Source organism: Macaca mulatta, chromosome 15 (genome assembly GCF_049350105.2).
Source record: "Macaca mulatta isolate MMU2019108-1 chromosome 15, T2T-MMU8v2.0, whole genome shotgun sequence".
Taxonomy (NCBI): domain Eukaryota; kingdom Metazoa; phylum Chordata; class Mammalia; order Primates; family Cercopithecidae; genus Macaca; species Macaca mulatta.
The window spans coordinates 11,447,403-11,457,264 of NC_133420.1; positions in this window are offsets into that span (position 1 = coordinate 11,447,403).

A 9,862-nucleotide genomic window follows, 5' to 3' on the forward strand; every position below is an offset into this window, starting at 1 on the left:
CTCGTTACACAAACTTTGTATGCAGTGTTCATTATGCACTTTAAAAATAAATATTTTGTTTCAGGGCATGGTGCTTTCACACATGCAACCTTAGAATAATTTTAAATTCCATTCCACTTTCACCATTCCTGAACTGCTTTGAATATATTGGATGTTGGAAGCCATGAGAGGTTTTGACTTGCAATCCAGTCAAGATAATAGGATTTTCCATTTATAGTGTAATCTGATATATATTCGTTTTGGTTTCATACTTTTAAAAAATCTATTCTCTTTTACTCTGTGGTGATCTTTGCTTTTCTATTTGTGCATTGCTAGAATGTCGGCTGCTGTTTCCCTAGCACCTGAGATGTTACTCAACACTGTATAGTGCTGGTGTTGAGAATTGAGAGAACCTACTAAATAAGAGCACTTTTCAAGACCGCAGTTCTGAATTAAAAGGAAGGGAAAGGACAGGCAAAAGAATATAGACATCAGCTATTTTTACTGAAGATCTGTTGGAGAACATGGTTTTGGTGTCCAGGAACTTGAGACCTAATACTGCATTCCTAATACTTCACTAAGGTGTGCCTAAATAGCCCTGAAAGGGCTAGGAAGTCACAAGTCTGCCTCTTAGTTGTTATGAGTGTCCTTAAAATATTAAGGGAATATTGAGGATGCAGAATGGCTCCTTCCTCATGACTTTTTAAGAGATCTGGGCTGGGCGCTGTGGCTCACTCCTGTAATCCCAGCACTTTGAGAGGCTGAGGAGGGTGGATTACCTGAGGTCAGGAATTCCAGACCAGCCTGACCAAAATGGAGAAACCCCGTCTCGACAGAAAATAAAAAATTATCCAAGCGAGGTGGCGCATGTCTGTCATCCCAGCTACTTGGAAGACTGAGGCAGGAAAATAGCTTGAACCTGGGAGGTGGAGGTTGCAGTGAGCTGAGATTTCACCATTGAACTCCAGCCTGGGCAACAAAAGTGAAACTCTGTCAAAAAACAAAAAAGGAGAGAGAGAGAGAGAGAGAGAGAGATCTGGAGGGAGATACTAAGCTGTGCAGGCTCTTATCTTGAAGTCACCAAATATGTAAGTTGTTATTCCTGCTCTGGTGAGAAGTTTGTCAATACATTTTTTCCATGAATTAATGAAAATTTTAGACTCATAACATAAGTTTTAAAAAATTTCTCCTAAAGATTGCTTGTGTATGTATGTGTTTTGAAATATATTTAATCTCTATATCTTGAAATAGTTTTTATAGATTCCACACAAGAGTCCTTTAGGAAATAAGTATGCTTTAATTTTCTTATAATATTTGTCCTTTTTTGTCCCTGGCACAGTCTGTATATGACCATTGAAATTACTTTTAGTTCATGTTTGGGTTATAATCACACACAGATATTCTCTAAAGTCCAAATCTTATTTTGATATTCGAGGAAGAGTTTACATGGTAATAGTATTAAGGGTTACAGCTGGTTTCACTGAAGCTTTGTAGGCGTTCTCTAATACCTTACTGTTTTGAAGGAATATCTGTTCTGCTTGAATTATAGACTACATAATACATGTACTGTCAGGTACATTCATGGAAGGGACAGGCAGATGGAGTCATATGTTACTGGAGTCTTGATGAACAGATGTAGGAAATAGTCCAAGGAATAAGAAAAAAGTTGATATTGAAAAGTGCTTGTTGAAGTCTGTAAATGTGCATTAAAATGTGGCAGTAAAAATAAACACAGTGAAGTTTGGGAACTGGGGTCTAAATCCTGGAGTCCCCAGAATCATAGAGAACCTTGGTTAGGGGAGTAATTTTGTAAAAAAGCAAGAAGAGGCAGTGACAAGGCAGACTATAATTAAAAGTATTGCTGTGTCATTTTCCAGTTTTGTAATTTTGTCATATTTGTCAAACTCTGTTGATCATTTATTAAACTGGTAAATAAACTATAATCAGCAGGGTTATTATAAGGGTTAAATAAGGAAATTTGTGTATATCTGTAAGCACAATGTCACAATTAATACAAAGCTACCCTTTTTATTTTTCCTGGATTTCACGTACAAATAGGTCAGTTAATTTTTTGTTTATGACACATAATTATCATTTGTACATAAAATATATTTTATTATTTTTATATTTTTAGCAGGGAAATAATATATGCATGTTTTCCCCCATCTCAAACACATGCGTTCATATAAACATATCCATCTATATACCTACATATCTATGTATGAATATACACATGAACATCAGTATTTCTCAGCAAATATGTATCATGATAATCAGAGATATTGCAACTAACAAAGACTAATATAAACCATGATTGCAAGAATTTTAGATACCACCTTAGTAAAATATCAGATTGAGCTGCTAAATTTCTCTCAGCCCTAAGGCATTTTGTATTTTCTGAGCATCCTAGAGGATTGTGACTGTATACACAGGACAAAAACACCATGACGCAGGGTACTGCTGCGAATTTCTGATGCGGGGGATTTTAAGGGCTAGATCAGCAGGATGGGAGTGTTGACCCTCCAAGTGAAATAAATTCCTGAGTTGATTATCCCCATCCTAAAACAGATTTTGTGTGTGTGTATGTGTGTGTGTGTGTGTGTGTGTGTGTGAAATACAGAGTTGCTCTGTTGCCCTGGCTGGAGTGCAGTGTTAGGATCTCGGCTCACTGTAATTGCCTCCTGGGTTCAAGCAATTCTCCTGCTTCAGCCTCCTGAGTAGCTGGGATTACAGGCAAACACCACCATGCCCAGCTAATTTGTGTATTTTTAGTAGAAATGGAGTTTCACCATTTTGGCCAGGCTGGTCTCGAACTCCTGACCTCAGGTGATCCACCTGCCTTGGCGTCCCAAAGTGCTGGGATTACAGGCGAGAGCAACCGCACTTGTCCCTAAAACAGATTCTTACTTGATTGATTTCTGAGTTCCAAAGGGAAATACAAAAGTCAAAATTGAGAGAAAGTAAAAGTGGAGTAAGGTTTCAGAAGGCTGTGATTGGTGTTGGAGAAACATTGCTAGGGCATAAAGCTGGGATAATAAAATCTGAGAAATCCCACAGTGTTTATCTACAGGTGGAAATCATATTCCACATGTCGGCGGAGTCAGGGATCCCTGTGTTTTAAAATCAGTGAGGGAATTGAATATCTGGACTTGTGTCAATTCACATACAAAACCCAGTGCTTTTGATGCTCTCATTCATAAGATATCTGTGTTCCTTCTTTGTCAGAAACCACAGTCATAGGCTTCCTAATTTTGACCATGGGAAAAGAGGAGAGGCCTCTGTGTGTTTGTGACTGTTGGTCAGGCTGTGGTGCAGGTGGTGTCACCCTTCAGTGAAGGTCTGGCTTTTCATCACAGGTTGGTCTGAAAATTATGTACAAGGCTGGTGTCTCACGTGTTCTTTCTCCAACCTCAGCTTTTCTTAGTGCCTGAAGCGTCTGCAAGTGGAAATCCAGAAGAAGACAGAGAGAAACTGAGTTCTTGACAATGCATTCACTAGTGAGTGGGGGATGGCTCTTTCTACTGAAATTATACCCATATTGCTGGCAAATGGGCAGTTTTCTCCAGTTTGCATGGGTGTTTCATTTTTATTCTTTTTTTGTTTGTTTTTATGATGCAAAATCCACCCAGCCTGGGTGTTCCAAATGCAATCAGGAGACTTTCAGGTATCTGGCCTCCAATTAAGTTTTCTCAGGACTCTAGGTTGGGTATCATGTGTCAATGATTCCTAAATTATCAATATAATTTCTAATATTACACTACTTTATTCCAGCCCCTATGCAGGCTATTTACAAGAAATGACATGGAGGTCTCATTTATGTATTTCTTTTTCTTCTATCCATCCTATAACCTCATAGGGAAATAATTGACCCATTAACTGTCCCGTTGGCTGAAATAGACTTAGGATTGTGATGAATGCAGGCAATAGAGATGCGTGAAGAGCAGATCACAGCCCAATAATGAGGCTGATGTTCTAGCAGCTGAGTTCAATAAATCCCGTGTGATAGGCCTTGGGCAAGAGCTGCACAGTGTTGAGGAAAAAGGAGAGTTTGATAAAATATATTTATGCTTTTAAAAACTTTGCAAAAGGACAACTAAAGAAGTCATTATTATTCTTATCCCCATTCGTTTTGCCTTTTGATAATTAACATTTTTGCCTTCTGGTAACTGAAAGTAACATATAAGAAATACAATTACTTAATTATGGTTGCACACTCAGGAGAAGGAATATAGTAGATATAGTACAATTTAGGGTTCTGTGGAAATGCTCTATAAGGGCTGGTTAGAAAAAAACAAAACAGTAAAGAGGCCTTTTTATCCTTGAACAAGCCAAGTGACAAGGTAAAGTTAAAAGAGAGGCAGTGATAACTGATGTTTGGGTTGATCAGAGAAAGTTGAGAACAGGAGGCTTCATATCACAGGAATCATCAGACTAAGACTTCCTCAGTATAGCAGCCTCAGCGGTCTTGTCTTGTGCGGCTGGACTGTCTTTAAGCCTTGTCATGAACACCTGAATTGCATAACATTAGAGTGACTATATGTATGAATTGAATCCTATATTCTGTGTAAAACTTGTTCAGTTCTGAAGAATGCTGGAGTCTGGTTCATCACTTTCTAACTTTTTAATGAATAAGGGACCAATGACCTGTATTTAATAAATATTTGCTAGATAGGAAACATGTTTTCTATTACTTCTTTAGATTATTCAAAACACACAATAGGTCTTTTAACCATTTGATTGGTGAGAAACCTGTGTTTTATCTAGAGAAATAATTCATTTAATCACGGTCGTGTTTAAAAAGTAGTAAATCATGGTTATTTGCCTTGTGACAAATCTGTAATTTACTTGAAATTCATGGTAAATTTGTTTTATTTATGAAGGTTCAAGTGAAAATTTTATAATCAGTTATGTACAGGTGATTAACACATTACTAAAAAATATCTGGGCTATACTATGCCACATCTCATGCTATATTTCTTCATAGGAAAGTTTAATGGAGTAAGAGTGGGTATGTCTCTGTGAGTGAATTTGAAAGGCAGATACCAGCTTAGTATTGAGAATGAACTGGCTGGAACCTAAAACACTGAGTGTTTTGCATACCCAGCTCCTACCTATGTCATTTCAGCCTTCCTCCTCTGGACATTAAAAGGGATTCTCTGTCTAAACTAAAATGTCTGTGATGTTTTAGAACAAAGTGACTTTTGAAGATGTAGCTATTGACTTCACCCAGGAAGAGTGGGCCATGATGGACACATCCAAGAGAAAGCTGTACAGAGATGTAATGCTGGAAAACGTGTGTCACCTGGTGTCCCTCGGTGAGTCCCTCAACATTCACATATGTATGTAGACACACATTGACTCATTCATTCGATAAGTGTTGGAACAGCTTCCCCATATCTCACTCTAATCTCTTCTCTGATTCTCTCACAGATCTTATCTGAAAAAAGTTTGAGCTCTCTAAATCTGTCTAAAGAAATATCTTTATTTGATTTGATTTTATTTTGTTTTATTTAGCGTGTCACTCAATTAGAATGTAATCTTGACAGGGATTTCATGGTTTCCTTGGTACTCAGTCTCTAATACTCAGAACAGACCTAGGAACTTAATGAATATTTTCAATGTATTAAATTAAATATTTTCTAAATAACTCTTCTGCTTCAGTCGCTATGCTTAGGCTGAGACCAATTAGTGAAAACAATAGCAATATCTTTTCTGTATAGAACACCAATTATTTTTGTAAATCAAATGTTTTTTTTGTTCTGCATGAGAATAATAATAAACATACTGTGCAGAGGTTTAATTAATCTCTTTCTGAAAAGACTGTGTATTATGCATTGTGTCTTGGAACTTAGGCATGGACTCAGCATTCATAGGTCCTGACTGTTTTGAATTTCCTTTTCCTGATGGACCTTTTGTTTGGATTTATTTTCTAGTCTCACGTTGGGTCAGAAAAATCCTGGGGAGTTTTCTGTGTTCTAGGTCTTGTGGCCTGAGCTGACCTTCACTGTTTTTATTCTTCCTCAGTAGCCTGCCTTACAGTTGGTGATAATGCACATTTATTGACAGTGAACTCAAAACACATGTACTGTTTCCACTAACAGGGTACAGAGAAGCAAATCCTATATAACTTTGCAGCTGGAGCAAGGAAAAGAGCTCTGGTGGGAAGGAAGAGAATTTCTCCAAGGCCAGAATCTGGGTAAGGAACAAGGTCCTGTGTTCTAACAGGAGGAAGTGCTTTGTCAATGAATAATATCAGTCAAATATTAATTAGCAGTTTTATTAAATGAGTGGTAATTTCTAAAATGTAGGTTAAGCTACTGGAGCAGAATTCCTTAGATGTTATTATCATTTTGTTCATATGTCAGATGCTACTCTTGTGTCCTCTTGCCTTTTCTTTTACTTTCGGGAAAAGGATAATTCATGTACCTGTTGGGGTTAAACTGTCACATGCTGACTCTTTTCCCGACACCCCTGTGAAGACTATCTCTCTATTTACCTGCCTGATATCTCATCTCCATTTTATCTCTTTTCACATTTTAATTTTAAAGCACTTTTCTAATTGCTGACGCTGTACAATCTGTTTCTTCTATTGAAGTATTTTCTTCATTTGACACATTTGCCACATCTAAGTGTCAATTTTCGAAAAAAAGTAAAAGGGCCTTGGGGTTTTTCAAACAATTTTATTACCATAATACCAAGGTAACAATTTATTTTTCAATTATTTCAGACAAGGAAAGTGCCCTTCAGAAAAAACACACGATATTCATGCATCCTATCAGAAAAGACGCATCCACCGGTATGACAATGGTGAGTTTTATAGCTGTGTACACCAGTCATCTAAGTTAAAGACCTGGTAATGGGTTAAGTTAGTAATGACGCACAGTCACCTGAGCGTAATTAGGCTGGCATTAAGTGCTTTCTAAGCAAAAAAAAATTTGATAGTTTGAATTCAGTGAATAAAGTGACCTGTGTTCTAAACCATAACATGAGATCTTTAAAATAGAACAAGTGCATATACATTGCTCATGTTCAGACTTTGAAAGATATTGATATCATCACAATCAATGGAATAACTCTGCAGTTGGGATCTTACAAAAGAGAAAATATCTGTGTCTGCAGGAGACAATGTGTACGCAAGTGTCAATCGAGAAAAGTGACGAGACAAGTCCCAATCATTTTAGGAGATTTATTTGCCAGAGTTAAGGACATGTACCTGGGGGACAGGTGTATACCTTTCTCCAAAGATGATTTTCTCTAAATTTAAAGGGGGAAAGGGTAGGATATTGAGAAGTACACAATTTTCATGTAAAAGGTGCGTAGAAAAAAATATTCATGCATTTTTCTGGCTCAGTGAATCTGGATTTTTTTTACATAAGATGACATAAACAAATGAGGCAGAGGAATAATGCAAGAGAGCTGCATTTTATATAAGACAACATAGGCAAAATGGGGCAGGGAAACAATCGGATATGCATTTGTGTCTGGTGAACTGGGGATGACTGCGCCTATAAAGACAAGCTGTCAGTTTGCATTGCCATGGTGTAACTTTAACAGCTCATGAGGAATTTCCTTGTGGGCAAAATATGGGGGAGGCATGTAGCTTTTCATCTTGTAGCCATACTATTTAGGAACCAGAAGGAGGAGGCAGGTTTGTGTGACCCTGTTCCCAGCTCGATTTTTCCCTTTGGTTCAATGAGTTTGGGGTGCCAAAATTTAATTTCCTTTCACACAAGTGACATTGGAAAGATTTTAACTGGGCTCTACCACTGAATAGTTGGTCTAGAATTCAAAGGTGGTGAAATGAATGTAAAGATGTATGTTGGTAAATCATTAAGAGCTTTTAATCTTTGTCCCTAAAGGAGAACTCTCTCATTCTGGAGGATCCCTTTGAATGTAATGATTTGGAAGAAGATTGCACTCACAGTTCCACAATGACTCAGCGTTTGTTAACTCAGAGTGGAAAGAAACCCTACATCAGCAAACAGTGTGGAAAATCCCTTAGTAATCAGTTGTTCCCTAAACCACATAAACAAATTCATACTAAAGGTAAATCATATCAATGTAATATATGTGAAAAGGCCTATACTAATTACTTTCACCTTAGATGGCACATGACTCACACTGGAGAGAGGCCATATGCATGTCATCTATGTGGAAAATCCTTCACTCAGTGTTCTCACCTTAGAAGACATGAGAAAACTCACACGGGAGAGAGACCGTATAAGTGTCATCAGTGTGGGAAAGGCTTTATTCAAACCTTTAATCTTCGAAGACATGAGAGAACTCACCTTGGATAAAAGCGTTATGAATGTGATAAAAGTGGGAAGGTCTTCAGTCAAACCTCTGGCTTTAGAGGACACACAAGAATTCACACTGAAGAGAAACCACATGCTTGTCTTCTATGTGGGAAAGCCTTCAGTCTATCTTCTGACCTTAGATGATATGAGAGAACACGCACTGGAGAAAAGCCATATGAATGCCATTTATGTGGGAAAGCCTTCAGTCAGTGTACTAATCTTAAATAACATCAGAAAATTCACCCTGGAGAGAAAATGATAAATGTCTTCAGAACATATTCTGACTTTAGATGACATGGTGTTAGGAATGACGAATGTAAGGAATATGGAAGAGACTTCAGCTGTAGTTGTAACATCTAAACATGCCAAAGGACTCACATTTTGAAGAATTACTATAATCAACATGGACGTTACTTCAGTTACCTTTATTCTTCAGTCCACATCAATAAATTCATATGGAAGAGAAATTGTACGACATATATGTACCAAAGGCTTGTTAGTGATCTGATCATAAATGACACGAGAGAGCTGAAACTGTCAACATAATAAACTAAAAGTCTTCAGCAACAGTTTTAATAACTTAAAACGTGTGGGACTTTCAGGTAGAGAATCTCTAGCTCTGCGTTCAGTGTGAAAATGTTTTTATGTGCAATTTGTTGTCAAATAACGTAAGAAAACTTTACTTGGATGAACCCTTTATTTGTATTTTCTGTGAATAAACATTCAGCCAAGCACTAGGCTTGATGTTCACAAGAAAACACAGTGATAAAATGCTGCTAAAATGGAAAATAAGAGAGGAAATCCTTTATAAGCTAAATAAGAAGGGAAAGTCTTTCCAAGGGCAATGAATTCTCTTGGAATACCAAACACTTCTTACTGGAGAAGTTATGCCTTGAAAAATCAAGAGAAATCCTTTCTTCACAGAGTAACGCTTGTGGCACATGTGAGATTTCACACTGGACAAAACACGGTTAGCATCTTGAAAGGAGAAGATTCTTTAGGGGTAATTCATTTCTTAGTTAACATTAAGTTTCTCACATTGAGGAGCTATTAAAATTGAAAATTACCATGGAGAAACCTGATAGGTTTCTCATCAGAAAAGTGAGTCAAGAAGGTGGACCTCTAGAAAAAACTCTTAACACATAGTTTGGCAAAATAATTCAGAAATTTGAGAAAATGTCTATTCATAAAAATGCAGCACATAAACGTATAATAGCAAAGTGACCTGGGCATAAATTGAATGCAGAATTATATATGAAATCTCATTAAACATTTCCAAAATATCAATACTTACAAATATTCAAAGAATACAATCGGTTGTTGGAAAAACTTAGTGTGTTGGTAAAGTCCTTCTTTCATTTATGCAGCCCTAACAAATTGATTTGCATCTGCACTCCTCGGATTATGGGTCGAGATTCTACCCCAACTTCTGAGTCTCCCCAGACTTCAACGGCTCTTTCCTCACAGCTCACCTCCCTTTACTTCCATGTCCACTAAAACCACTTGTTTCCATCCAACCCTGGAACTGACACATCAGGGATCTTCAGCCCCACTTGCCAGATTTCTCAGTGTGTCATTGCATAGAT